Source organism: Adiantum capillus-veneris, chromosome 20 (assembly GCF_014529385.1).
Source record: "Adiantum capillus-veneris isolate H3 chromosome 20, ASM1452938v2, whole genome shotgun sequence".
In the NCBI taxonomy this organism is placed as follows: Eukaryota; Viridiplantae; Streptophyta; class Polypodiopsida; order Polypodiales; family Pteridaceae; genus Adiantum; species Adiantum capillus-veneris.
In genome coordinates, this window is record NC_140950.1 from 113,804,865 (window position 1) to 113,810,864 (window position 6,000).

Genomic DNA, 6,000 nt, shown 5'->3' on the forward strand with positions numbered 1-6,000 from the left:
CTACTGCAGCACCACTTTCAGCCATAGAAGATATGCTCAAAAGGATGAACGACATGATGAACAACATGCAAAAAGCACCTATGAGGGGACCAGGACAAAGAATACCTCAACAGGCACAACCAATCAGACCACAAAAATGGCGTGCAATCGAGGGTAAATGGACCAACCATGAAACCCACAAGTGCTACTTCCGACCAAAGTATGATGGGAATGTTTAGTACGTGCCTATGAGGCCACAAGGACAGCCCATGTACAGATGTCAACCTAATATGGCCCAAGCTCAAAGACCACCGATGGGTATGCAAAGACCTCAACATGTGTTGGGTCAGCAACCTCCATATCCAGGACATAATGCAGTGCCTGTAAAGTACATGCACTCAAAAGAAATCATAGATGAATAAGCATTAGTGCGTGTTACACCCTATACGGAGCCTAGTCCATCTACACTAATGGTAGAAAGATATTGGTATAATTCACATCCACCACCAATGGAGGAACCTATGACTTATGCTCCACAAGAGCTTGCACCAATGTATTACGTAGCTAATCAAGGTGTCAGACCTCCTATGGTAAGACCCATGATTAAGCCAAGAATAGGAAACTGTCATAACTGTGGTGCAGATGATCATTGGAAGAATGAATGCCCAGAGCCTGACAAAAACCTCAAACCAATTGAAGCTTATTGCATACAGTGTTGCAAAAAGGGAGGACACTTCCCATAAGATTGTTCTAAAAATCCTTTAAACAAGCGTAAAACAGTAGTAAACATAGTCCAAGTGATGCCTAGTAGCTCATCTGAGAGTGAACCAATTGTTCTAATCAAGGTAATGGCACTAGAGCCCAGGCTAAGAAAAAGAAACACAACTCCTCTGATGATTCGAAAAATACAAAAGTTTTGTCTCAAAGGATCAAAAGAAGCAGAAGCAAGATATGAAATGAGAAAACAAAAACAACAGACAAAAATCGAGTAGAAAGCAAAGAAGCTATTCCAAGAAAAGGTGAAAGAAACTGGAAGTGAAATCAAAGAATCAACTGTAAAATCTGGAGGATTAATTTTGGTTGATAAAATTTTTGAGCCTATTAATGCAGCCTTGGAAGCTTATCGAGCGGGACTCAAAGCAGGTCAAAACATGGAAAACAAATGGAAAAACTATCCCTCTTCAGACATGGAAGCAGCTAAGCTTAAAGCTTATCAAAATTTGGTAAGAATCACGCAAGAAATGCTGGAAAAACAAAAAAACAAGCTTGAAACTATCGCGAAACCTGAAGAGCTTGTTGTAAGAGAAACTAAAGAAAAATCCAAAGTGGTGATAGAACCCCACCTTGAAACAAAAGAACTAGAACTTATAGTGCCGGACAACGAAGACGCCTTAGACAAAATTCCATTCGTAGAGGAAGACTGACCAGGACACTTATGGGAAAAAGTTAAAGAGATCAATGATGGGAGCCTAACTTTAAAGTCAGCTCCTATAGAGGAAGTTTGGTGGGACAACCTACCTCCTAATATGAACATAGATGTACAATCCTTGTACAGGGATTGCGGATCTGAAGCTTTAGGAATGTTGAAACCATTGACCTTGAAAACATTACCCTCTTACTTGGGAGATAACGAAGATGAATCCATAGTGTGTAAGACCACTCAAGTAAAAAGAGTTGAACATACCCTAGAAGTAAACAACATTATGTCTACACCCATCCAATGCACTATTACCTTGGAAGAACCGTTAGAACTCAGACCATATTTATGGAACGTTCTACAAACAACCCTAGAAAAGGTGGGGATAATGGGGCTAATCTCAAAACAATTGGGTAAATTGAAACATGAAATGGATAATAAAGAGATTCGATCTATTCCAATGAACAAAGGCGGGGAATATTACAAAGGAGAAGAAGAAAACACCACCCTTCCAATGAAATATAATGACATTGAAACCATGGCAATACTGGATAGTGGGGAAAGCATAGCCATAGCCACGAAAGCAGTATAGGAATCATGGGGACAACCAGCCATTAGACAAACTCAAATGAAAATGCAATTGGTTGATGGACACATTGAAAGAACCTTAGGAATGCTTGAAAAAGTGATAGTTAATTCCTGTGGGATTGAATATCAACACAGTTTTTCCATAGTAGACTTTGGGAAGAAACTCAATTACGAAATCATATTGGGAAGACCTTTCATGCGATAGGTACAACTTATCCAAGATTGGGGAAACAACTATCTTTACTTGAAGCAGGTGGGATCTATAACAAGGGTAAATCTAAAAGATCACACTTATAGAGATGTCATGAAAACACCCATACAAGAGTTCGATTTAGTCTCTTCGATTGAAACCAAGCTTCCATCTTGGTTAAACAAAGACACTCCTATTTGGATGTGTGGAGCTTTAGAAAATGAAAGCTTAAAATGAGAAGAATGTATCTTAGAAAGGGATTGCACAGATGAATACCCTTTCCAGAGTATTTGTTTGAGCCATTTGAGTGGACTCAAATTTTAGCGACAATGGATGTATGTGTGAATATGTCTATGCCTACTCAATTTTGCAATGAGGACGGCTATGATATAATTCCCATACAAACGATCTCAACCCTCCACTTTGAAGATGAAATTGAGGAAAGCAAGGACTTGATGGAAGCTCAAAAAGTATTTTTAGACCTCTACTATGATGCAACAGATCAGTTAGAAGAACATTCATCTACCTCAGAAGATTCGGGGTCAGAAAAAGAACATGTGAGATATAGGTTACTCATGAAATGAGGGGAGGAAAAGTTTTTTGACTTTCCTAACCAGAGACCTAGAAAATAGAAATGGTGTAGACGCAAAAGAGACACCAGAAATGTGAAGGCTAGACCTATGCCATCAGTCTCTAGTAGAACACAATTCCTAATTCAGATAGAGGCACATGATTGTGTCAAGGACAAAATCACTGGTAGATATCCTTCAAAAGAAAATCCAAAAATGTCAAAAACATTGAGAAAAACAATGAAGGATATTCAAGAAAACAAACAAGATAAGGAGCCAATCATGACACGAGTTGACCGGAAAAAAGAAATATCAAGAGTTGAAAAAAGCTCTAAAGGAGATATATACACCCGAAATGGAAACCACGGAAGAGGATGGTAAGGATGTAATGAGTGTTCCATCCCATTACAAAAATCATACTCTCCAAGATCAAAAAATCATAGTCGAACAATCTGTTAGGAAATTACGGAAACAGGGCAAGTCCTACGAAGGGCCCAAGAACGCAAAAAAGATAGACTTGGCTGAACCAAGGAAAAAACTTAGGCCTGCCTACATCGCAAACGACCTAACAGAGGAAGAAGAAGAGCTTTTGCTAAGCTTGCTAAAAGAATACTGAGATATCTTCGCTTGGTCTTACAAGGATCTCAAGGGTGTTGATCCAAAAATTTGTCAACATACCATACCCATGAGAAATGATGTGAAACCAAGTAGACAAAGGCCATACACATATAATGAAACATTTGCCCGGAAAATCAAGGAAGAGATTGAGAAACTAAAGGAAGCCGAATTCATTTAGGAAATTGAACACACAGATTTGTGGTAGTACCCAAGAAGAATTGGAAATGTCAATCTAAAAAAAGTGAATGCAGCTACCATTAGAGACAATTTTCCTCTTCCAATCACTGAGCATGTTTTAGAACGAGTCGCAGGATAAGAAGCTTACATTTTCTTAAATGGCTTTTTGGGATACAATCAACTTCTGGTTGACCCAAAAGATCAGCATAAAACTACCTTTGCAACGGAATGGGTTATTTTTGCCTATCGGGTTATGCCTTTTGGGTTAACTAATGCTCCAGCCACATTTCAAAGATTGATGAGCCATGCTTTTAAAGAATATCTTAGGAAATTATTGGAAGTGTATATGGATGATCTATGAGTACATTTATCAATCCGAGCTAAACATTTTGAACACCTCAAAAAGGTATTTGAAAAATGTAGACTATATAGGATTTGCCTAAATCCTGAAAAGTGCACATTCATGGGTAGACAAGGCAAAATTCTTGGACACATAGTTTCTAAAAATGGCATAGGATATTCAAAAAATTCATGTCATTGCTGATTTTCCTTGACCAACAATGGTCAAGGGGGTTCAAGCCTTCATGGGTCATTGTGGATATTACAGAAGGTTCATTTACGTGTACGCTATAATTGCAAAACCCATGTATAGCTTGATTACACACTTTGAATGGACCGAGGCATGTGAATAATCCTTCATGAAGCTTAAGCAAGCTCTGACCTCATCTCCAATAATGAAAGCACCATATTGGAATAAGATATTCCACATACATGTAGATGCTTCCAATTTTGCCATCGGTTGTATACTAGCTCAACCAGGAGACGAAAAAATTGACTTTCCTATTTCTTATGCTAGCCGACAGTTGAACATGGTGGAAAATAATTACACCACCGTCGAAAGGGAAGGACTAGGAATGATCCATGCCATTAAAAAGTACAGACATTACCTATTAGCCAACAAGTTTGTGTTCTTTGCGGACCACCAAGCTTTGTTGTACTTGGTCAACAAGCCATGCAACACAGGAAGAATAGTGAGATGGTTCATCATTCTTCTGGAATTTGATTTCACTGTGGTTGTAAAAAAGGGCACTACACATCAAATTGTAGATCATTTGTCAAGGATTGTTTCAAGAGAATCACCTAAAGGGGTAGACGATGATCTACCAGATGCCTATTTGTTTTCCATGCAAATGATACCTCGATGGTCGGAACACATGGTGTCATTGATGATAATAGCTCAAGTGGATTCACAAATACCACTTTCTATTACGACTCGATTAATCGAGCAATCAGCTATGTATCAATTACTAGCTGGTAGGCTATACAAAAGAAATCGAGATGGAATATTTCTCTTATGCATTAATTCTAAAGAGAAAAACCAGTGCCTAAGTCAAGCATATGTTACCATAGTAGGACTTCACTTTGCGGAAGACCAAACTATACAACGAATCTTGAGACTTGGAGTATTCTAGCTGACTATGAGGAATGATGTTCGATCATTTGTAAAGGATTTTCCTCAATGTCAAAAAAAACACCCATACCTCATGTAACATTGTTTCAAATGTCACATGTTCCTAAGTGGAGTAACTATCTAGTTACTTACTTAGCCGAACATTTCCTGAGGATATGAGTAAACTACCTTAAAGAGCAATTGAAACTGAAGCAAGAGACTATGATCTTATTGAAAACCAATTGTATTGGAGAGGTAAGGATCAACATTTGTGTTTTTGTGCAAATGAAAATGAGTACATTCCGATTAGAGAGCAAGCATATGCTGGATTAGCTAGAGGTCACTTTTCTAGTGAGACCACTGCAAGAGCAATCTTGATGGCAGGCATATGGTGGCCAACACTTTTTTCAGATGCCAAAGAATATGTTCGGAGGTGTGATGCTTGTCAACGAGCAAAAATGCCAACATGTGTAGATAGCATGCCCTTAAGATCAATGATGGGGACCAGAGTTTTCACAAAATGGGGTATAGATTTTGTTGGGCCAATACATCCACCTACTTATAGAACCCAAGCTCAATATATCATTGTAGCTACGGACTATTTGACCAAGTGGGCCAAGGATAAAGCAACTCAAAATAATGATGCCAGAACCACTGTTGCATTCTTATATGAGTATGTATTCACGAGATATGGACTACCAATAGAAATTGTCAGTGACCGGGAAACTCATTTCCTCAATGAGGTAATTGAGTATTTTCTTAATGAGTTTATGTTCATCCATAACAAGTCAGCTCCCTATCACCCGCAAACAAACGGACAAGCTGAGCATACAAACAAAATTATTAGCTCGATATTGACAAAAGTGGTTAATTCAAGAAGGACATATTGGGAAATTAATCTCCATGTTGCTCTATGGGCTTATCAAGTTTCATCCAACATAGCTTTAAATGCTACACCCTTTAACCTTGTTTATGGTCTTGATGCCATACTGCCAATAGAATTTCTATTGCC